This window comes from Nylanderia fulva, unplaced genomic scaffold (genome assembly GCF_048542155.1).
Source record: "Nylanderia fulva isolate GAGA-0341 unplaced genomic scaffold, ASM4854215v1 Scaffold67, whole genome shotgun sequence".
Lineage (NCBI taxonomy): Eukaryota > Metazoa > Arthropoda > Insecta > Hymenoptera > Formicidae > Nylanderia > Nylanderia fulva.
Window position 1 is genome coordinate 640,866 of NW_028190775.1, and position 24,497 is coordinate 665,362.

The following is a 24,497-nucleotide window of genomic DNA, read 5'->3' on the forward strand; positions in this document are numbered from 1 at the left end:
AGCCGATCGCGGAAGACAGTGCGTTATCCCAACGAAACTAAATTTTTCGTTAGAATTAAATATCTGTGCACAAGGCATCAAATTTTACTTGGTCACTGCCAAGGCAAATTTTACTTGGTTGCCCGGCAAGCGAAAGGTCTCTGGGGATCGATTCCCGATTCAGCGACTTTCGGATCTATATTTTTCTTTTGCATTCATTTATTTCCGTAGGGGGTTAAAGGATTATTGAAATTGAATCTCAAATATGAGATTATTTCATATTTTAAAATCTTGGCAGTGACCAAGTAAAATTTGGTGCCTTGTGCACAGATATTTAATTCTAACGAAAAATTTAGTTTCGTTGGGATAACGCACTGTCTTCCGCGATCGGCTCTTATTGCCTGTCTTATACTTTAAATTTATATTTATATGACAGAGCCTTGTTAAACTCTTAACTTATATATATATATATATATATATATATATATAATATACAATAATATTTATATTCGCTCGTATATTGTTAACAACAAGAAACTTATTTAAAGACCAACGTAACGAGCACTTATTAAGGTGATATAAAATAAACGATTTATTCAATTTATATTACAAACAAACGTTTCGACTGCACGCAGTAAAAAATTCAATTCAAATCTTCAGTAAAAAATTCAATTCAAATCAATATAACATATCTTAAAGTTAATAGTCTTTCAATAATATGAGTCGGGAATTGAAACAAATATAATATATATCTCGCTGAACTTGTGTATATTATACAACTTATGATGCGACAACATTTAAGATGTTAGAAAGATTCCGTACAATTTCTTCATTTCTATGTAAGAAATCGTTGTTGCCAACCCCATTATGATTAATAAATAAATAAATTAATTAATACTGTGTCACAAGTTAAAATAGTAATAAAAATCACACGCTTACTTATAATATATGTTGTTCTTCACTGAAAGTCACGTATGACAAAACCTCTTATTTCCAACTGTGCTCTATCTTAGTTATGTGTGTATTATATAGGTTTGATCTGAGAATGTCTCTGACGACCTATTTGTGTTTATATTAGATGTTTGCTATTATGTCTAGAATATCAAAATAAGATTCGCTAAGTAATTCGGTATCTTTATTTAAATTTAACCTATTTTTTGTTCCTTAATATGTAACATCTCGGAGATGAGTCTTTTATGATAATTAATTTCATTATCTAAAATTTTAACATTATTCTAATCAAAGGTATGTTGTTTATTTAATATGTGTTCAGAAATTAATATATATATATATATATATATATATATATATAAACAATTTTAGTCAAATATAAATTTATTTTTATTTTACTTATTTCATATTATTATAACATTTATGTATACATACATCTTTATATTATTTATAATATGTATAATATTGCGTTATATATTAAATAAGAACATATATTATCTCTGAACAAGATCAAAGAATATTAGAAATGGAACAAAAGTTTAAAAAGTAACAGCATACTAAATATTTTAAGTTATATAATTCTATTAGAGAGACAAATGATACATTTTTCTACATCACCCTCCTTTTTAATATACTTCTCATACTGTTAATATATTATAAATACTAATATACTTCTATATTATACTAATATATTATAAATACTATATTATACTAATATATTATAAATACTAATATACTAATATACTTCTCATACTGTTAATATATTATAAAAAAAGTTGTGCTTTCGGTCAAAAATGCATCGTTTGTTTGATCTTGTCATCATTCCTACAGCTTCATCTTTTCAAAGTATCTATCAGGAATCTGCAAACACATGATAATAAGAAAAAGTAAGGTCAGAGGCTCGATTCTTGAATTTATTCGTAAGAGAAATGTATGTGCAAAATTTGCTCTTACAGAAAAATTGCAAGTTGATTGGCTTTTAATCAATCAACATACGACTTTTTTGTATATCGTAAGAACAAAATTTACGCATACGTTTCTCTTGTGAATGAATTCAAAAATCGAGTATCTGACCTTGCTCTTTCTTATAATCATATGTTTGGATCCTTGAAAAATGTTTTTAGAGAACGAAAATTTGGAAATAATGACGAGGTCGAACAAGTAGTGCATTTTTGGCAGAAGAAAAAACCAACTTATTTATTTAAACAATCATCTGATTCATTTAATTAACTTGGTTTCTCTTGACTTTTAGATGTTACAAATTCTATTTGATCATTTTCATTAATAAAGAAAAATATATTTAATTCTTGAGAATCGGGTTGAGATGTAGAAGGAGCAGATGTAGAAGGAGCATATTTATAAGAAACAGATGCTAAAATTGGAATATTTTTAACCTTTTTTCTGCCACCGTTCCAATCTCGAGCATTCGATAATACTTTTCCTAAAGCACTAGAGATTTCCTTTTCAAATAAATTTATCTGCAGTACTTTTATCCAGTAATATAATATTTATATAATGTTCAAAATCAAATTTAATTAATTAAATGAAATACAGTATATTTTATAATACATAAAAAAGTATAAACACATATATTACTTTTCATGCAATGATAAAAGGCCATATTGCACATAATAAATTTGTCATTCACTTTCTTTGATCTAGTGAACTTTGTTGCGATTTCTGCCGTTATAAATCTTTTTAACATATTTACTAAAGATTTACTAATGACTTGATCTTTATTTATACAAGTTCTGAGTATGTTGATCTGAAAACAATATAATCAATATTGCGCTTATTACAATATATAATTTAATTAAAATTAAATAAATATAACATATAAAATTAATAAATATTATTTAAATTTTCCTCACTACACTTGCATGCAGTTTATTTTCATCTTTCAATATCTCATTAAATTTTATAAATTCTGCCAAATTGTTAATTGGGAGAGAGAGAGAGAGAAGAGAGAGAGAGAGAGAGAGAGAAAGAGAGAGAGAGAGAGAGAGAGAGAGAGAAAGAGAGAAAGAGAGAGAGATTGTGATATTGAAAGAATTGATCAGAGTTATAAATAGAAGTTTCTTTTCTTTGCATTAACTGATTACTAATGTTCATTATTTTTAATTAATGAAAGGCTCGTATAAATTAACAAAATTAAACAAATCATATATAGTAGGCCAACTAAACGAGCAAATAAATAAGGTGTAAAAATTTTTATTAATAGTTAAATAATTAAATTAACATTCCGTTACAGAATCGATATAAATTGTAAACGTTTCGACTGCACTACAGTCTTTATCAATACATTAGACTTAAAGAACATAAAAATAATATTAAATTAGACTCTGCTAGACATTCGGTTGTCACAGAACACATTCTAAACGAACAACATACATTTGACTGGGACAATATTAAAATTATGGATCATGAAAAGAATTACCATAAAAGACTAATATCTGAAATGATCCACATTAAAGAACAGAAAAATGGAATTAATTTAAATACAGACACCGAATTGTTAGACAGTAGTTATTTTGACATACTTAAAAAATTTGCTGAATCATAATTTAGAAAAAACATTGGTAATAAATAAATACATCACGCTCTCTATTTTGACATTTGGTATTCAGACTTCGCAACACACACTTGAAATATCGGGGAAAAGGACTTGTTAAAACGATAATGTAAGTTGAAAGATTTTTTAATTTTCTCTGACATTGATTTAATTCGCGTATTATATCCGTAGCATGCTCAAATGTCGCATAACTTGGCATCTCAGACCAGTCGCCTTGCATATCTATTGGTCAACAGCGAAGAATCGTTTCAATTTTATATTTTAATATTTAACTAACTTTGTAATTTTAACATTTAACTTTGTATTTTAATATTTAACTTTTATGTATTGATAAAGACTGTAGTGCAGTCGAAACGTTTACAATTTATATCGATTCTGTAACGGAATGTTAATTTAATTATTTAACTATTAATAAAAATTTTTACACCTTATTTATTTGCTCGTTTAGTTGGCCTACTATATATGATTTGTTTAATTTTGTTCATTATTTTTCTTTTAATAAATTGGATATCACACTTTAAACTTATTATATCCGTTGCTAGTAAGCCCTAAAAGAGTATGTATCAGTTTTCTTGATTAAAATAAAAAAAATTATTTATGATTTAATATATATTATTTAACATTTATTACTTAAGAACGATTGCTGTGTGAATAATATTATCTGAAGTGTCACTGTAATTATGTTTTGATAAATTTTTACTATAGCTTTCTGAAAATTATTATATTTCATTCATTCATGGTTTATTTGTCCCCTTAGGGATTAAAGGCGCTTTTAAGGAGCGTACCTGTCCCTTACAACTTCTTACAAATTTAACTTATGACTACTCTTAAATCTACTCTTACATCTAATTACAATCAACTTAAATCTAACTTAATCTACCTATCTATCTAACTAATAAGAGAAAGAGTTGTCCCTATCTATTTCTTCGCTCGGCTTCCAGTTCCCCATTTATTCTCCAACACCTCATTCATACCTCCACTCATTCTCCTCCTTATACCTCCTTCCTCTTTTTCCCCTCCTTCTTTTCCCCCTTCAGCTATCCCCTCCTTCCTCATTTTCTCTAAATCCCTCATCCATCCTTCCCCTTCTTTTCCCTCTTGCAGTATTTCCTTCATTCTTTCCCACTAATTTCCCTTACTCTCTTCTCCGCCACATTCTCCTATTACATGTTCCCATGTTTCTTCTTCCATCTCAAATAGCCTACATCTTCTTTTCCCTTCTTCTTCCCAGTATCTCGCCCCTCTCATTTCATTGTTCATTCTAAATCTCATTATCCTTCTCCATCTACTTTCCTCCATCCCTTTCTCAGATATCCCTGTAATCCCTCCTCCTTCCATTCTCCATACCATCTATTATATCTCGATTCTCTTATCTTCTCCCATCTTTCCTCCTTCTGCATTTCTCTGTCTTTCTGCTCCCATCCCTCGTATACTTCCTCTCTCCTTCATCTCTTTTTCTCCATCTTCTTCCCTTCTTTTCCTCTTTTTTCAAGGAATTTTGCCCTCTCTTCCTCCCAAACAGTTCTCTCCTTTCCTTCTCTTACCCCCTTTTTCATATCTTCATAGCATTTCCTCGCTAAACTTCCTCCCATTCCTTCCTCCAATTTCTTCTCGTACCCTACTGCTCTCCTCCCTGCCCTTATCCTAAATTTATCTTTTCCTATCTCCTCTCTTACCATGTACTCCGGCGTACACCAGTCCACTCCTAACGTCCACTTAATCCATCTTTCCTGCATTGCCTCTACTTCTCTTCTCTCCTTCCATCCCTATATTTCCGCCCCATATTCCAACACCGTTCCCACCTATCTTTCCATTAGCTATAATCTTTTCATCCAATCTCCTGCAAATCTTCTTTTCCTCATTCACCACACCTGTCTTATCACCGCTTCTGCTTTCTTTACTCTGTTCTTTACCTGTGCCTTCTGTCCCCCATTCCTTTGCAACTTATATCCTAAATAAGTGAATTTCTTCACTTCCTCTAATCTTTTCCCTTTCCACCTCCACTCAACTTTCTTCATTCTTCCTCCTTCCTTTTTAAACCTCATTATTTTTGTCTTATCCACATTCACTTCTAACCTTTTCTTATCCATATAATTTTCCATTTTCCCTAACATATGTATCATCCCTTCTTTATTTTCCGCCAACAGTATCATATCATCTGCATATGTTAAGCAGTGTATTTTTTCCCCTCCCAGTTTCACCCCTCCCCAACCTCCTTTTCTCAGTACCTCCTCTACATCCGCTATCAACAGATTAAATAAATATGGGCTTATTGGACAACCCTGCCTCACTTCCCTTGTCGTCCAAAAACTTTCGGAAAATTATTAAAAAAGTTTTTGGAAAATTATTATATATAAATTACTATTTAATTATAAATTTTGTTACATCAAAATGTTACCTTCATTTTCTAATAATTTTTTTTTAGATATGGTAAACTATGTGACTCTTTGATTGAAGAATGATCTAATATTTTTTGATTGCTCCTGTGCACTGTTTTTTGCTTTTTATTGAAATTATTTGTATCAGTTAAATTATTTATTTTAATTTCTTCTTTTTTAAATTTCTTTCGGGTACATCTTCATTATATGTAATCTCTGAAAATAATTAAGTGTTTTTTATAAAGTTTTTATATATAAATTATATACATAAATTATTATTTAATTATATAAATAAAATTTTTGTTTAATCTTATTGCATCAAAATGTTACTTTTATTCTCTAACGTTCTTTTTGTGGATGGATTGTGTAAATCTTCGAGTAAAGCTTTTTCCGAAATATTAACCAAATTATCTTTTTGAATTTTTTTCTTTTTTGTTTTATTTAAATGAGATACATTTTCATCAGATATGATTTCTGAAAATAATTAAGTTTAAAATTATGAAGTTTTCATATAGAAACTTCTATTTTTAACTCTGATTAATTCTTTCATTATTTCTCTCTCTTTCTCTCTCTTTCTCTCAATTAAAATTTTTAGCATTAGATCTTTACATATAAATTACCTTTAAAGTCTGGAAAATTTGTGCTTTTACTACCCATTTTTTGCACGGCCATTTTTTTTTTAAATTGTTAGCTAAATTTTTAAAATTTATTTTGTTTAATGGTGGTCTCTGCTTCTTTTTCAGTGAGAGTGGCATCATTATCGGATTCGAATGTAAATACGTGTTTTTCTTTTTCTAAACGTGCAAGTTTATCCACTGCTTCTTGATATGTTTCTATTAAAAATATATGTTTATTTAAAACATATTTATTTTATTATTAATATACATGGATTATGTAACATAAATAATGTACTTACTGGCACGTCCTTTTAAAATTACAGAATAAATAGACCATTTTTCTAATGCAACAATAATACCAACGAACTGCATAAAACTAGGGATAAACAACAACAAAAATTTGACACTGCTTCGTGCATTAATTTGCCGTATATTAAAGATCTGACTGACAATTTAAAATATTCACTTTCACAAGTTGGTTTAAAAGTAGTGCATTCAGTTCCTAAAAAATTAAATTCTTTAATCAAACGAGGTAAAGATAAAATATTGAAGTTGAAAAAACTGAAGTAGTATATCAAATTAAATGTAAAAATTGTGATTTCTTATATATAAGACAAACAAAAAGACATCTAAATACTCGGATTAAAGAACATAAAAATAATATAAAATTGCATAAAAGTAATCCCTCAGTTATACAGTCAGTCAAGTAAGAGCGTGGTCGATTTTATTGACAGGTAATAAAAGATTTCGTTCTAAATCCTTCGTGAGACTTTAAAGGGAAGTTTTGCCCTTGATGCATTGTCAAAAAATATTCAGTTGTCTTTGATTCTTTGAAAGAGAAACACGATAAGCGTCATGAGTGCTAAGTACGCGTCGCGCTACGAGGCTGTGTTCCTGTGTACCCATCCGAAAGGTCCAAAAATGTCACAATCAGCAGCTGCTAAATACATGAGAAAGTCGAAAACATTTGTACAGAAGTGGATACAGCGATATAAAGTGGCAAAAAATGTCGATGATTTACCAGAACGTGGCTGAATAGGCAAAGTGGACAAAAAATACGAAAAAAAATAGTGAATCTGTTTTTGCGAAATCCTTCTTTAACACTGCGACAAGGACAGGCAAAATTAAAGTCGAAAGGTTTAGATATATCGCACGAAACTATCCGAACTCATCTCCGTGCTCATAACCTGAAATTTCGCCTCACAATGAAGAAGCTTTTGTTGACTGAAAAACATGTTACGAATCGACTCGCTTGGGCGCATGAGAATATCAATGGATTGGCCGTCACAGTCGCCCGATGCAAACCCCATCAAAAATGTGTGGGCATATATTAAGCATAAGCTTCGTAGTAAACGTACATACACTTCCAAGCAGTTATCTTGCGAAATTCGATTGTTGCCACTAGAATATGCAATTAAATTAGTCGAAAGCATGCCTCGGAGATGCCAGGCAATTATCGACGCCGATGGTGACTGGACACATTATTAATATAATTGCATCATTGTTTATATTCAGTACAATATATATATAAATATAAAAATACCATTTAATAAGTTTTTCCATAAATTTACCCGACCACGCTCTTACTTGACTGACTGTAAGCAAACATAGAGTGGATTTTAAACATGAATTTGACTGGAAAAATCCGAATTTTTACATAACAAAAGACATGCAAAAAAGAGAGAGGTAGCAGAAATGTTTTTTTTATAAAAAAGGTTAACAATACACTAAACGCTCAAAAAGATACAAACAATCTAAATGTTATTTATGATAAGGTCATTAGAACTGTTTAAAAACTAATATTGTACTGACAAATTGCTTACATACCAACAAGATGTCCCGAGAGACACAAGTTTTAATATATAGTGATTGAAATGTTTTTTAAAAAATTAACACTACTTTAATTATATTGACAACTTAAAAGAATTGTAAGTTTTTAATTTTAACACATATACAAGATATACATCTTCTTCTTCACCGGCCATAGAGCCAAACGCGATGTTATTGAGAAATTAAGAAAATTGAGGAAACTGGGAATTTCGTATCCGTGGTTGGGATCTCAAAAAACTCTCCTTGTTCCTCTTTTAACTTCCCCTGTAAAAAATAGGCGAGAAAAATATTGGTCTGAAAGTTGGCTAAATCGGGAATCGAACCCGAGACCTTCCGCTTGCCGGGCGAATGCTCTTCCAACTGAGCTATTCAGACACTCTCGAAACAACACTCTTCTCAATGCCTTCAATTCTTTTTTAACCCCCCCCCCCCCCCCGAAGCGTTGTACTTAGGCCCAGACGTGAATAAATAATGATAAGACTATTTAATATTAAGAATATTATATCGGCTCTTATTAATATAACACATATACAAGATATACATCTTCTTCTTCATCGGCAATAGAGCCAAACGCGATGTTATTGCGAAATTAAGAAAATTGAAAAAACTGGGAATTTCGTATCTGTGGTTGAGATCTCAAAAAACTCTCCTTGTTCCTCTTTTAACTTCCCCTGTAAGAAATAGGCGAGAAAAATATTGGTCCGAAAGTTGGCTAAATCGGGAATCGAACCCGAGACCTTCTGCTTGCCGGGCGAATGCTCTTCCAACTGAGCTATTCAGACACTTTCAAAACAATACTCTTCTTCTTCATCGGCAATAGAGCCAAACGCGATGTTATTGCGAAATTAAGAAAATTGAAAAAACTGGGAATTTCGTATCTGTGGTTGAGATCTCAAAAAACTCTCCTTGTTCCTCTTTTAACTTCCCCTGTAAGAAATAGGCGAGAAAAATATTGGTCCGAAAGTTGGCTAAATCGGGAATCGAACCCGAGACCTTCTGCTTGCCGGGCGAATGCTCTTCCAACTGAGCTATTCAGACACTTTCAAAACAATACTCTTCTCAATGCCTTCAATACTTTTTCGATTCCCGATTTAGCCAACTTTCGGACCAATATTTTTCTCGCCTATTTCTTACAGGGGAAGTTAAAAGAGGAACAAGGAGAGTTTTTTGAGATCCCAACCACGGATACGAAATTCCCAGTTTCCTCAATTTTTTAAATTTTGCAATAACATCGCGTTTGGCTCTATGGTCGGTGAAGAAAGAGGTGTATATCTTGTATATGTGTTATATTAATAAGAGACGATATAATATTCTTATCATTTTTTAATTTTAATTTTACTTTTTTTTTGCGTATCAGTTGTAATTGATCTCGTATAGTTGATGTAGTTGCATTTGTTGTATTTATATAATTTCAGAATCATTTGATAAAGGCCTAAACCACAGGTTGAAATGTCATGAATTAAATATATAAAGAAAAATTTTTGTAGTCCAGTATTGGTCGTTTTTTTCACGAATTTAATAAGTTTAATTCTTTTAATGGATAATCTAGATTTTTAACTAAATCATGTGTAAAATATCAACATTTTCCGATGTATACGGGGGACTTAGAAATCGTGTAAAACATTCTTTGGTTTGAGAATTGTAATCTACCCAAAAAGTAGGCACAATATCAATTTTTTTAATTAGAGGTCTTTTCCTTCTTGTTATGAATTCCATCAATGATTATTATATATGTATATTTTCCACATTAGCCATACCTATTAAAAAAAAACATTTTATTTTATGTATCTAAAGAGATTATTAAATGTTATGTAAAATGTTCTGACGCACGAGGATAAGTAACTTTTGGTCCAAACAATATAGTAAAAGTTTCCAGTAATATTCAAACTGGAATATACAGAGTGAGTTTTTTAACTTGAGACTGTAAAATATCTGGCACACTAAGCATTGTACGAAAAAATGTTCCAAATAAACTTTCAATAGTTGAGGGTGCAATTATATCCCGCAAAAATTTTTGCTAATTTTTGCGGAATAGAATCGCATCCTTGAAACTATTAAAAGTTTATTTGAAACATTTTTATACAATGTTTAGTTTTCCAGATATTTGCAGTTTTAAGTTAAAAAACTCATCCTATATATATCTTTAATTAACGTCTTTATTTAAATATTATAACTAATGATAATTACTTACTTAAAATCTTCTATCACTCTTAATAATATCTTATGAAAATACATGTGACATGTGGTCATTTAAGTTATATAAATTATTTTTTTTTTGTTTCTAACAAAGACGAAGCACGCTCGGTGCATCAATATTCAGGGTTGTACTATATATTAAATAGAGATGTACAAATTTGAATATTATTAGGAATTTTCTATACTATGTTCTTTCTTAGGGGTCCAGTACATTTCCCCGACAATCATTTGACCGACACCATTTGTCCTACAATTAACATAACCGACAAGTTCACTTAACCGACACAATTATTTGTCCTACAGTTCACATGATCGATAAATACACTTAACCGACACGGTTTGTTCTACAGGTCACATGACCAATAAATACACTAAACCGACACAAACTTAAACGACAATTAACATGACCTAGAAGTACACTTAATCGACATGATTACTTGATCGACAAATTACTTTTAACAGTCCATTAAACCTACAACATCCATAACTTATTGTTAGCCGACATATGTCGTTAATAGGGCACACCACAAAAAGGTATATGAACTTCGTACTAAAAATAGAACAAAGAAACATAAATGCATCTCTTTATTTGAACAAAAAAATAAAAAAATGCATACTATATTCATTTAAACAAAAAAAGAAAAACTAAAAAAATGCATTTTTCTTATTTAAATAAAAAAAACTAGTAATAGATAAAAAGGCCAACTTATCGAGCAATTATTAGAGTTGTTCTGCCAAAAAAAATTTATTTTATGTGTAAACTAAACATAAAACATTATGTGAAAGCTACAAACATTCTATACTCAAACTTAAGCAAAAATTACAATTATTATAAAATAAACGTTTCAACCGCACGCGGTCTTCCTCAGTATTATATTACAGTAATTATTAAAAAATACAAAATTATACAAAAATTCCACATAATATTGAAAATTAATGTTAGTTCTTCAATAAGAGTCGAAAATTTATAAGCAATTAAAGCGTGTTTCAATCCGTTATATCCAATAAATGTTTGCCTCGATATGATTTTTGATTTTAATCAAATCTCGAAAAGTTTCATCGTTAATATGCGAGAAATTAATACGTTCCGTAGGCGCCGCGGTTAATAAAAAATTGACGATTAACGTATGTCAAAAATTAAAATATATATCCTTAACAATTAGCAATATGCTTATGCTTGACATCGTCCTTCCTGACAATTTTAACCACGTTTTTTTGAAAAAGTTATTGAAGATGACACAAGACAAGACCAACAATTATAAAAAGACACCTCATTTCAAACTCTACTTAATCGAAGAATGTGCGTGTAATATGATCTAATACCTATGTTTAAACCGTTAATGTCCTATTTGTCTTATTATTATTTATTGTTCGCTAATTTAAGAAACAATGTATATCTATGGGTTTGATGCTGTTGATATACTTATAATGTTGTTTTGTACAGCATCAAACCCATAGATATACATTGTTTCTTACACTATGAAACCTCACAACCGACAAAAATATCGAAAAATTGTCCTAGGGCAATCACTAATGATGCTAATAATATTAGTATACACATAGAAGCCAATAAATTTCTTGATAATATGATTCATCCTTTGGAAAATACTAATGAAAAATGGTTTATCAATCTGTCCAATATAGATATTCCTCTTAACGTTTCTAATCTTTTGCAAATGGGTGATAATTTCTGCCTCCCAAACATTAATAAAAAATAGCTATACTTAAATTTATTAAAGACATAGAGAGTAATCATAAACGGAATAATATTAATAATCTCACAACTATTAGAAATATTGCTGTTCCGAAATTTGCACAACTTCTCAACACTAATGATAAAAATGACTTAATTCAACAAAAACTACTTTATTCATACAGTAGTAGTAGTAGTAGTGAATAATAAGTGAGTGGTTCCATGACTTGGCCCCCGACGGCACCTAGATCTGGCGAGATCCATTGTGTCTCCTCACTCTTGTCTTTAAACTGGGTGATGTGTACTCAGCCCAGAGTTCTCCACTAGGCTTATGAGTTCCACCACCCTTGTTTTGTCTAATTCTTGGGATTTAAGAAAACTTTGTCCCCAGATCCTGAATCTCTTTCTAGCCAGAGCCGGACATTGGCACAGAATATGTATGCTGTCCTCTTTTTCCTCCCCGCATAGTCGACACTCCTTCCTGTCTGCGAGTCTGATATTGAATAGGTGGGCTTTGAGTATTGGTGAATGTCCTGTCAGCAGTCCTATCCCCATTCTCAATTTCTGCCTATTCAGTGTAAGTAGTTCTTTGGTTCTGTTACCATTTATGTCTTTCATCAGAAATTTAGCCTGTCGGCAGGATTTCAGATTTTCCCACCTGGCCTTGTGTTGTTTGTTTATACTGTCTCTAATGAAGTTCTTGCCCATTGTAAAGGGCACTCCCACCTCCCGACTATGTGATGCTTTGCTAGCCCCTTCTCTAGCCAGTGAGTCTGCTATTTCGTTTCCCGGTATGCCCTGATGCCCGGGTACCCAGACTAACGTTACTTTGTTTTTTCCGCACAGCTCCTCCAGCGCCAGCATGCAGTCCCATACCAAGTATGACTCGGTGGTCGCACCCGCCAACGCCAGAAGGGCTGCCCTACTGTCCGTGCAGATATATATTTTCCTGCAATTTGTTCCCTTGGTTAGGATCAGTTCGGCACATCTGAGGATGGCGAGCATCTCTGCCATAAAGACCGTGCAGTCGCCTCCCATTGGAATACTCTCTCTATGGTTTTCCCCAGGTCCATATACTCCTGCTCCAAAGCAATTGTTTATGCCTGACCCGTCCGTGAACCACATGTCCACCTTTGTGTCCATGATCCCGCCCGGTTTCAGCCACTCGTTTCTATCAGGTATCCATAATTTAAAATATTTTACCAGTTGATACTTTCTTGTGGTTCTGTCTTGTTTTCCCTCAATAGGGTACTTTTGGAGAAGACCTAGCCTGGTGTGTCCCAGTCCTGTGTTTCTCCATTCACCCTGACATTTTAGGCGGTATGCCGTGATATTGGCTGATTTTATCGCAGCCAATCCTATTGGCGTAACACTGAGTGCTATTTCAAGCGCCTCTGTGGGTGTGGTTCTCATGGCCCCTACTGCAGCCCTTAGGTAGTTACCTTGCAGGCTTCTAAGTAGTTTCTCCACCTCCCGTTTATTTATTCTCGTCCACCAGACGACTGACGCGTATAGCAGCCGCGGCAGCAGGACCGCCTTGTACAGCCATAATGCTGCACCAGCGCTGATGCCCCACGACTTGCTCATTGCCCTTCTGCACATCCACATGGATGCATAGAACTTTTTCCTTTGCTCTATGAGATGTTTTCCCCAGCTCAGCTTAGGATCTAGAATCAGTCCCAAGTATTTCACCGAGTCTGTAAACGATATTTCCTTTCCCCAGAGTTTTAACGTCTCTATGGGTTCAGGTTTATATTTTCTGGTAAAGACCATAATATTTGTCTTGCTCGGATTAACCGTTAGACCTCTGTTCTCACACCAGTTTTGCACAATCCTTAAGGTATCCTTTGCTTGGTCCCTTAGTGTGTTGAGAAATGGTCCTCTAATTACAATGGCCACGTCATCAGCATAGCCAAAGGTCGAGAAACCTTTCCTCTGTAGCTCCTTTAGCAGGTCGTCTATCACTAGACACCACAACAGAGGAGATAAAACTCCCCCCTGTGGGCAGCCTCTCGTTGGTTTTCCTCTGATGGAGATATCTTGGCACTCCACCGTCAAGCATCTGTCCACTAGCATGTCTTCTATCCAGTCCACCAGTGGTTCTTGTACTCCATGTCTGATCAGTGCTTCCCCTACCACCTCGTGTGAAGTGCTATCGAAAGCGCCCTCGATGTCCAGGAAGATTCCAATCGCATAGCCCTTTGCCTCCAGCTGACTCTCAACTTTGCCTATCAGATGATGTAGGGCGGTCTCGGTAGACCTGCCCTCCCTGTAAGCGTACTGAGAGTCGGCTAGAGGTTGTTGTATTAGAGAGTTGGACTTGAGAAATCTGTCCACCAGTCTCTCTAAGGTCTTCAATACGAAGGACATAAGGCTAATTGGTCTATAGTCCTTTGCCCTGACGTGACCGTTCTTGCCAGGTTTAGGTATAAAAACCACCTTGGTTTCTCTCCACTTCTGGGGGACATGTCTGAGGGCAATATTTGCCCTGTAGATTTTTGTCATTGGGCCTAACAAGCTGCTCAGCCCTTTCTGCAGCAGGATCGGGTATATTCCATCAGGTCCTGGAGCCTTTAAAGGCTCGAAGGAACCGACCGCCCATTCCACTGCGTGCGGATAGACCACTTTAGCTGCCAGTCCCCATGCCCTTGATTTGTGCAAGGTCATGGGTCTCTGCCTGTTGTTGTTGTCTGCTGAGTCCTCCCTAAAGCCTGGGAAATAGATTTCCATGAGGTGCCGTAGGGTCTCCTCCGCAGTTTCTGTGTACCCTCTATTGGGAAGCTTAAGGCAGCCCCATTGTGTTTGGTTTTCCTTGCAGAGTATTCTACTCAGTCTAGATGCTTCAGGAGCACTCTCTATACTTGAGCAAAAACTTCTCCATCCTTTCCTTTTAGCTTTTACTATGGCCTTTTTGTAAATTCTCTGAGATTTCCTGTACTCCTCCCAGGTTCTCGGTGTATTTACATTTCTAGCCCTATTAAAGAGTCTTCTCCCCTCAGCCCTTAGCTTAGCCAGCTCTTTGCTCCACCATGGTGCTTTGGCTGAAGTATTTTTTGACTCTAATGGGCAGTTCATCATTCAAGTAGTCTGCCGCTGTTTCCAAATTTTCTTTTGTGTGGAATCTAGTGGGTGCTTCCTCGACTCCTAAGGTCTTCCTCGTACCCCCTCCAATTTGTTTTCCTAGGATTTCTCTTCCATAACCCTTGGCTCTGTACTTGCTCCATGGTGAAACGGACCTGCCTGTGGTCTGATCCTGAGGGCTCATCAGAGACCCTCCATCCCCTCAACAGGTCCAATATTCCGCCAGAGCATATGGTTATATCTATCACTTCCTGTCTTCTAGAGTCCAGGAAGGTAGGTTCTGTTCCTCTATTCAGGATGTAGCTCCATACCTACCACAAAGTTGAATAGGCTTTCACCCCTGGGATTTATGTCGGTGCTCCCCCACACCAGGTGGTGCGAGTTGGCATCGCACCCCAGGAGTATTTCTAGCCCTTTCTGCCTTGCATAAGTCGTGAGTTTAATCACGTTTTCATGTGGGGGCAGGTTTTCCAAATCGTAGGGCATGTACACTGACCCTATAATTAGATCCCTGACTATTCCACCGGTCGTCTTTATTTTCAGTTTGATGGCAACAAAGTCACCATCGCTAAATTGTGGCAGTAGACAGGCGTCTATTCCTTTCGCTATAATGCACGCTCTCGGTCGGTCCGTGTTTCCGGCCCATATTAGTTTTCCACAGCTGCCAAGTCCTTTTATATGTCCCTGGATGATCCATGGTTCCTGTATTAAAAATATGTATTTACTTGTGTGCATCACTGCTGCGCACCTAGCTAGTACAGCCGAGGCGCATTTGCTGTGATGCAAGTTAATCTGCGTAAAGTGAATTCGGTCCGCCATATTTATGCTGACGGGTCCGGTGATTTCTCCTTTGCGCCTTCCTTACTGCTTTCTCCAGCAGGCAACCTGATCGTTGCTTGCCCAAGTCCACAGTAGAGTTTAAAATTGAGAGCTCTTAACGCCCTCAAAGCCCCATCCCCAACAAGGGCAGCAAAGTGGGTGCTCGTGACGTCCCTGCTTTCGCTACCCTTCGCGATCACCCAGTCCGGTGACTGGATGCCTACGTTCTGCCTGTCAAGTAGCTCTAACGCTTCCTTGACAGGTATTGTGGGATCCTCTACGTGCACTACGATTCGGTGTCTCTTAGGGAGCTCATCGACCCGCAGTGCACGCAGTTCGATTCCATTGATCTTAATTTCTGAGGTTAGGCTTCTAAGCCGCTCCTCAGTTTCCCTATTTGTGCAGTTGAAGACAACTGCCCCATCCCTATCCGAGGTTCCTCTGAAAGTAGACGCTTTGGTACCCCTTGCTAAGCAAAGGATACGCCTCCTGACCGTTTCTTTCAGAAGCGATGCCTCGTCTTTTTCCAGTCTTTTGTCAGGGTAAGCCAAGGGAACCAGGGCAACCCTTACAAGACCGGAGGTCAATTGGGCAAAAGTCCTTTGGTCAGTTACGACTTTTGGCCTTTTGCCCAACTGAGTGTTACTGGCAGGGCTGGGTGTGCTATGCTCCGATCTGAGTCGCTTTACCGCCCCAGAAGAAGCTTGCTCCCCCGTCCTTGGAGTAACTGTCGAAACAGATGTCAGTTCTGAGGTGGGCTTTGCAGCTTCCCCCTTCGCCTCCATCTGCTTCTGTTTTTTATAGCGTCGCCTTGCCGCTCCGCTATAACGAATTCTAGCATTTGGTGGCTGGGCCTTATTTGACTCCGCCCCCGAATTGCTCGGGCTTTTTCCTTCAGGTCGTTCGTCACCTAAGGTGGTCACGCCCTGTAGGACTTCCGAAAAGTTATCATTTTGGTTAGTACTCATAATTGTTCCCACGAGTACCGCGGCCGCGCGGTTTCACCTGGGCAGAGCCGCGAATGCCCAGGGCTTGGCTCGATACTCTCGAAGGTCGCCCGGTATCCGAGAGGCACCGTTAGCGACGTAACTCCCCTTACGCCATGCAGCCCTCAGCACGGTTGCACACACTTTAGCTTGGGAAGGTTCCGCTTTGTCCGGCGCACACGGTTGCCATCTCCTGAGCGAGCGGCTCCCGCGCGCCCTCTCAAGCCCCTCCACCCGCCCCAGCAACCGGACGAGCCAGGGGGGCCCAGGCTAGTCGGTCACACCCCTGAACGGGTGATATCCTTCCGCCCCGGACCCCCCCCACCCCATTAGCCGCGGGACTTCGTCAAGGTGGGAACCCATCGGGGGGTTATTCATACAGAGATTCAATAAAATTTTGTAAAGATAATCCGAATATTATATTTACACGCGCGGATAAGGGTAACGCTACGGTTGCAATGGAAAGATCTTATTATATTAATAAAATGGAAAACGTATTAAAAAATGTTAATACATACACTATTGTTAATAAAAATCCGTGCAAAAAAAATGAAGAATGAATTGAATATTAAATTTGTTGAAGAAATGGCTTAAGGAAGATTATATGTATCTCAAAAAAATGAATATTATAAATTACATTCTAGTAATTCTCTCCTTCCAAAAGCGTACGGATTACCTAAAATCCATAAGGAAAACTATCCAGTTAGAATCATAGTTTCATCGGTTGATACAGCTTTATACTCGCTGGCTTCGTTTTTACAAAACATCTTACAAACTAGTCTACCTAAAGCTAAAAGTCATATCAATAATAGTTTTGATTTGTACAACATGTTGTCTGGTAAAAAGATTGATGAGAACGATAAGATGTTTTGTTTAAATATTGTTTCTTTATTTACGAACGTATCTCTAGATCTTGCGATTAATGGGATTAATGATAGATGGGATCACATTGAAACAAATACTAGAATACCGAAAAGCGAATTTATATGTGGTATAACATTTATATTGACTTCTACTTATTTTACATTTAATGACATAATTTACAAACAGACTTTTGGAATCCCTATGAGGTCTCCGTTATCACCAATTATAGCTGACTTGGTTATGCAAGATCTTGAGGATACAGTTCTTAAAGCGTTAAATTTAAAATGTTTGTTTTACTTCCGTTATGTAGATGACATAATATTAGCCACTTCTATGATTAATATGACTCAGATAGTTAATAATTTTAATAACTATCATGATAGACTTAAATTCACGGTAGAACAAGAAGTTAACCGTAGCTTGAATTTCTTAGATTTATCACTAAAAATTATTAATAACACAATAAACATTGATTGGTATCAAAAAGAAACCTTCTCAGGAAGGACTTTATCATTTTTTTTCTAACCACCCATTATTCCATAAAATTAGAATAATATACAACCTTGTGGACAGATGTTTGTTGTTATCACACCCACAATTTTTTAATAAAAATTTGGAGTTAATCATTAATATACTCACAAGCAATGGTTACCCTCTTGATCTGATTTTTAACAAAATTAATCATCGGATAGAACACCTCATATCTAAAAAAAGCATTATAAAAAGACAAGCTAACATAGAAGGAACAGAAATTACCTATAAAAAAGGAATCAGTTAATAAAAAATTCTTTGTCATTCTGTATATAAATAGGATCTCAGAAATGATTGTCTCCTTGGTAAAAAATACAAAGTGTATAGTAGGATACAGATGTCTCAACAAACTTGATAACATTATTAAAGCACAGAAAGATAAAACTAAACATCCATGCAATTCGAATGTTGTTTATAAGATCAATTGCAATAATTGTAATGCATCTTATGTAGGCCAAACGAGGAGGCAATTACAGACGAGACTAAAAGAACATAAAAATAATATCAGGTTGCACTCAAGGAAATATTCAGTAATTTCTGAACACATAAGAAATGAACACCATACATTTAATTGGGATAACGTAAAGATTCTGGAAAACGAGAATAATTATTATAAAAGACTCATCTCTGAGATGCTACATATTAAAGAACAAAAAAATGGGCTAAATTTAAACAAAGATACTGAATTACTCAGCGCGTCTTATTTTGATATTTTGGATAAATTAGTGAACAATAAATAATAATAAGACAAATAGGACATTAACGGTTTAAACATAGGTATTAGATCATATAACACGCACATTCTTCGATTAAGTAGAGTTTGAAATGAGGTGTCTTTTTATATTGTTGGTCTTGTCTTGTGTCATCTTCAATAACTTTTTCAAAAAAACGTGGTTAAAATTGTTAGGAAGGACGATGTCAAGTAAGCATATTGCTAATTGTTAAGGATATATATTTTAATTTTTGACATACGTTAATCGTCAATTTTTTATTAATCGCAGCGCCTACGGAACGTATTAATTTCTCGCATATTAACGATGAAACTTTTCGAGATTTGATTAAAATCAAAGATCATATCGAGGCGAACATTTGTTGGGTATGACGGATTGAAACACGCTTTAATTGCTTATAAATTCTCGACTCTTATTGAAGAACTAACATTAATTTTCAATATTATGTGGAATTTTTGTGATTTTGTATTTTTTAATAATTACTATAATATAATACTGAGGAAGACCGCGTGCGGTTGAAACGTTTATTTTATAATAATTGTAATTTTCGCTTAAGTTTGAGTATAGAATATTTGTAGCTTTTACATAATGTTTTATGTTTAGTTTATACATGGAATAAATTTTTATTTAACAGAACAACTCTAATAATTGCTCGATAAGTTGGCCTTTTTATATATCACTAGTTATGTTTACAATATACGAGCAAAACTTTGTATCAATTGAATTTTAAATAAAAAAAAATTTTTAATGGATATTTTTTAATTAAACAAAAAAGAACAAGAAAAATAAACAAAATGCATATTTTTTTATTATTTTAAATTTTATTTTTAAAATTTTTAAATTATATTTTTTCAAATTTTTATATTTTATTACATTATTACAACAAAAAAATTAAATTGAAACAATATGAGCAATTCCTCTTAAATATTCAATAACTGTTTTAATTATCACGATCACGTATCACATTTTGAATGTGAATCTCTCTTTAATTATTATTGCGCCGCATTTTCTGAGGTGGCTCTCCTCTCAAAACTCGTTCAACTTCACTTTCATATTTTGCTCTTTCTGAATTTCCTTAATAATAGTAAAAATTCTTACATGAGTACGGCCAACAAGAGTTGCCCATCGTCTATGCTATGCTTCTACTTTATTTTGAGTACGCGATAAAGCCAACTGACAATTTTCAAATACAGACCACATTTTTGGTGGATATGTCGGTGGCCACTTTTGAATTTATCCATTTTTTAAAGTTCTTCAATATCTTCCACAAACATAATTTTCATCAAATCATTTAATAATCTGTTCTGTTTCTTCAGACAAAAGCTCCTTCAGTTCATCAAAAGCCACAGGTATTTCAACAGGACTCAAAAACGCCAAAGCAGGAATGTGTCTAATCAGAAAACTGAAATTTTGATCATTATTATATCTAGATGTCAAATTATTTCTCTGGATTTGTCTATAAACTGATTGAGCCAAGTGAAAGTGACAACCCGTACTTTGTGCTGACGAAAATTCGGAGTTAACTGCATTGATTGCAGTTTTTTCAAAATCTGTCAACACAAAATCGGATTTTAATTCAAGTGAAAATTCCTCAGCCCAATCATTTAAATCTTGAAACAATCTTTTGTACAACTCTTCACTCTTTGAACTCATGAGAGCGTAAATTAATGGCACAACGCGAGGATTAGAATTACTGTCAACATCTGCATAAATCGTGTACATTTGTCTAAACACAGTTGGAACAATCTTAAATGTAACATTCATTATCCAGTATTTTGCCTTTTGCAAATGTGTCAAATTTTTACTTGTAGTAAAAATCAATATTCTCTCATTTCCATCTTTTATATCCTTGCAAAGGTGATTATCCGAAATTGTCAATAATAATTCATCAGGCATTGAAAATTCTTTTAAGGTTTTTGGTTCTGCAGGAGTATCACCTCTCCTGACTCTTTTGATTTGTTGTCTCAATGCATCTTTTGATTTTAGACAAGGCTTAATATCCTGTGACATTAATGCCATTGTTGATAATTTGAGCCGGTTGATCATTACTGCTTCTAGCTAATTGTTTTATTTGATTGCATATTTTTTTAACTTCTGGTTTGTCAGCTTGAACCGCATGATTGTGTTTTGAAACATGAAATTTACAAACGATATGCTGTCCATTGATAAAAATTGTTATTGCTGTTGCAATACATTGTCCATTGTCCTTTTTTCTATTTCTATGTTCGCAAATCCAATAATACATGTCATCACGATGTTTATTCTTAACGAATTCAAAACCGTCAATAATAATTTTTGGTTGACCTGTTTTTGGTTGACTGAATTATACTTGCTACTCTAGCAATAGATTCCTGAGATAAAGCCATTTCCAATAAAACTCTTGAGACTAATACAAAACACTTTTAAAATTCAAAAATTTCAAAAAACAGATAACAAACGTCACTTTCAATTAATATCACTTCTCACTACACAAAACTCAAAAATTTTTATAAAAACAACAATGCATCTTAGCTTACATCCGAATCATAACTTGAATGCATGTAGATATCAATAATAAACTCAATAAACAGTAAACAAAACGTTGACAACACTTCAAATTGCTGATGTGCGCTTACAAACAAAACGAAACATTTAAAATAAGAACAACGTTATGATTTCCGTTTTAATGTAGTTCCAAAATCCATGTGGAACACAACTATTTACACCTTGTTTCGGACAGTACGGACAGTAAGCACAGAAGACATAAAATAAATTGCGTAAAAAGTCGCAAACCCATGTAGAATCTTGCATTGCGTGGAAAGTCGCAAACCCATGTGGAACTTCGCTTCGCATGGAAAGTATACGCCCGGATACAGTGGGTTCCGCTTCCCTGCGAGAGGTTCCACTACCGAGAAATTAGACACATACGTTCGGTTTGAACCTCGCTTTGCGTGGAAAGTCGCAAACTCATGTGGAACCTCGCTTCGCGTGGAAAGTCACAAACCCATTTGAGACCTCGCGTGGAAAATCGCAAACCCGCTTTGTGTAGAAGGTCGCAAATCTATGTGAAACCATATGAATTCAAAATTCGTATGTACGACACAATTATAGTCCACGTTTCGAGCCATAAGCACGAGTGATGCGGTGTAAACTTTGCTTTACGGGAAAAGTCGAAAACTAAAACAAAATAAAAGGTCTCGTTTCATAAATTGTAAATCAAAAAACCGTATCAGTTAATTATACTTGTTGGCAGTCATTTAAACTGTAGATCAAATTAACTGTATCGGTTAAGTGAACTTGTCGGTCATGTTAATTGTTGACTAAATGATTGTGTCAGTTAAGTCTACTTGTCGGTCATGTTAATTGTCGACTAAGTGATTGTGTCGGTTACGTGTATTTGTCGGTCATGTGAACTGTAGGACAAATAACCATGTCGGTTGAATGTACTATCGACCAAATGGTGTCGGTCAAGTAAACTGTCGGTCAAATGATTGTCGGCTAATTAAACGCGATCCCTTTCTTAGATATGGGCTATGCAAAAAATTTACATATATATTTATTAGTGGAATTTAAAAGATAAAAGGTCTCGAATTATATAAAAATTGAGATTGTTCCTACTTTTTAATTAGATTATAATTTTTAAAATAAGAAATGTTTTACACGATTTTTAAGTCCACACCATATACATAGGAAAATGTAAATAATTTACATAATTTAATAAAAAATCTCGAATATCCATTGAAGAAATGACCTGTTTAATCTATATAATTTTAAAAGAATAAGCCAGTAAGCATATTTATTTCTGTAATCTATGTGTATTATTTATAGAATAAATATATATTCTAAATAAATAAATAAATTATTTGAGAAAGTGGATTTGCGAAGCTCGGGATCACACAATGACGAGAAACGATCACTTTGAGAAAGTAAAAGAATAAGAAAACTTTATTAAAAAAGCACAGATTAAAGTATATATAACGCGGAACGAACGGTCGAGAAGACTCGTGTCAGCGGATGTGCGAGAACAAGAAAGAACCGTGGGAGAGTATATAATAGAGTAGACGCACATGCGTATACTGGCGACGAGAGTCGCGAGAAGATTACAAAAGAACGGGTCAGGTGTCGCTATAGTAATTGTAATCAGTCTCGGTTTGTTTGTATAGAAAACTTAAGTAATATTAGAGAGATTAAATTCTAACATAAATACATTATATCATTAAGCAAAAATAAATTTAAAAAACTGAGGATATAAAAAGAGGTGACCTAATAAAAAGTGAGTGGCGAAATTATAAATTTTTCGGATTTTAAAAGTAATATATATATTAATAAATGGTAGTAATTCAATCGACCAATTCTGGCAAATAATTAAATTTATTGTATTTTCACAACGTTTCGGCCGTGGATTTCAGCCCTTATCAAGTGCTATGTTCTTAAATCACAACTTTTTTAAAAAACAAAAATTCGATCTTAAAATATGACATTATATAATAACATGATAGTATAATACGAAATAACTATGTTACCCACGGCCGAAACGTTGTGAAAATACAATAAATTTAATTATTTACCAGAATTGGTCGATTGAATTACTACCATTTTTTAATTATCATCTGGTGACTTCATAGTTTATATCATTTTTTATATATATTAATATATATATATTATAAAATTGATTTTTACCTTAAATAAATAAATCTGCTTTGCTAACAGCTTTCAAGTTCAATAATGTTTATAACAATAGCATAACAAATATTTTAATCAGTCTATATTTTGTGAAATTTGTTTCCATTTTTAATAATTTGTATTTGATTTGATTAACACATATATTAACATTCTGCTTTTCGATGTTTTGCATAATTTCAAATGTATATAATTGAGTAGAATCGCAAGGATAATTATACAAAGTAATTTATCGTATTTTTTTGTATTACAATAAATATTGTTATTTCTCAAAAATATTTTGTTTATTTCCATAACAGTACATTATTTAAAAATATTATATTGTTGGGATATTTTGGTGTTAATAGATATTGCTTATATTTTATTTGCAAAATGTCATCATCAGAATTTTTACTTATAATTTCTTGTTCTTGTGGGAAAGTGACACTTTTTTCTGCATGACAGAATTGTGACACAGTATGAGAACGTAAAATATTTTTGATTTTTCCTAGATGAAATTCAAAACTGTACGCACTTACAAAATTTATAGGACAATTTATAATTTCAACATCATTACAATATGATGTAAATTATGAACTGAATTTATTGTAATAAAGTGTTTTCCGTATAA

General features: G+C 34.1%; 1 protein-coding gene and 1 non-coding gene across 3 annotated transcripts in view; one reads left to right on the forward strand and one right to left on the reverse strand.

The window, feature by feature from the left end:
- The window catches only part of LOC114932143 (2-oxoadipate dehydrogenase complex component E1), a 152,198-nt gene that overhangs the window by 95,438 nt on the left and 32,263 nt on the right, over window positions 1-24,497 (forward strand). The window lies entirely within an intron of this gene.
- TRNAA-GGC (transfer RNA alanine (anticodon GGC)) lies at window positions 8,630-8,702 on the reverse strand. Its single transcript has one exon. It is a non-coding gene; the product is annotated as a tRNA-Ala (tRNA).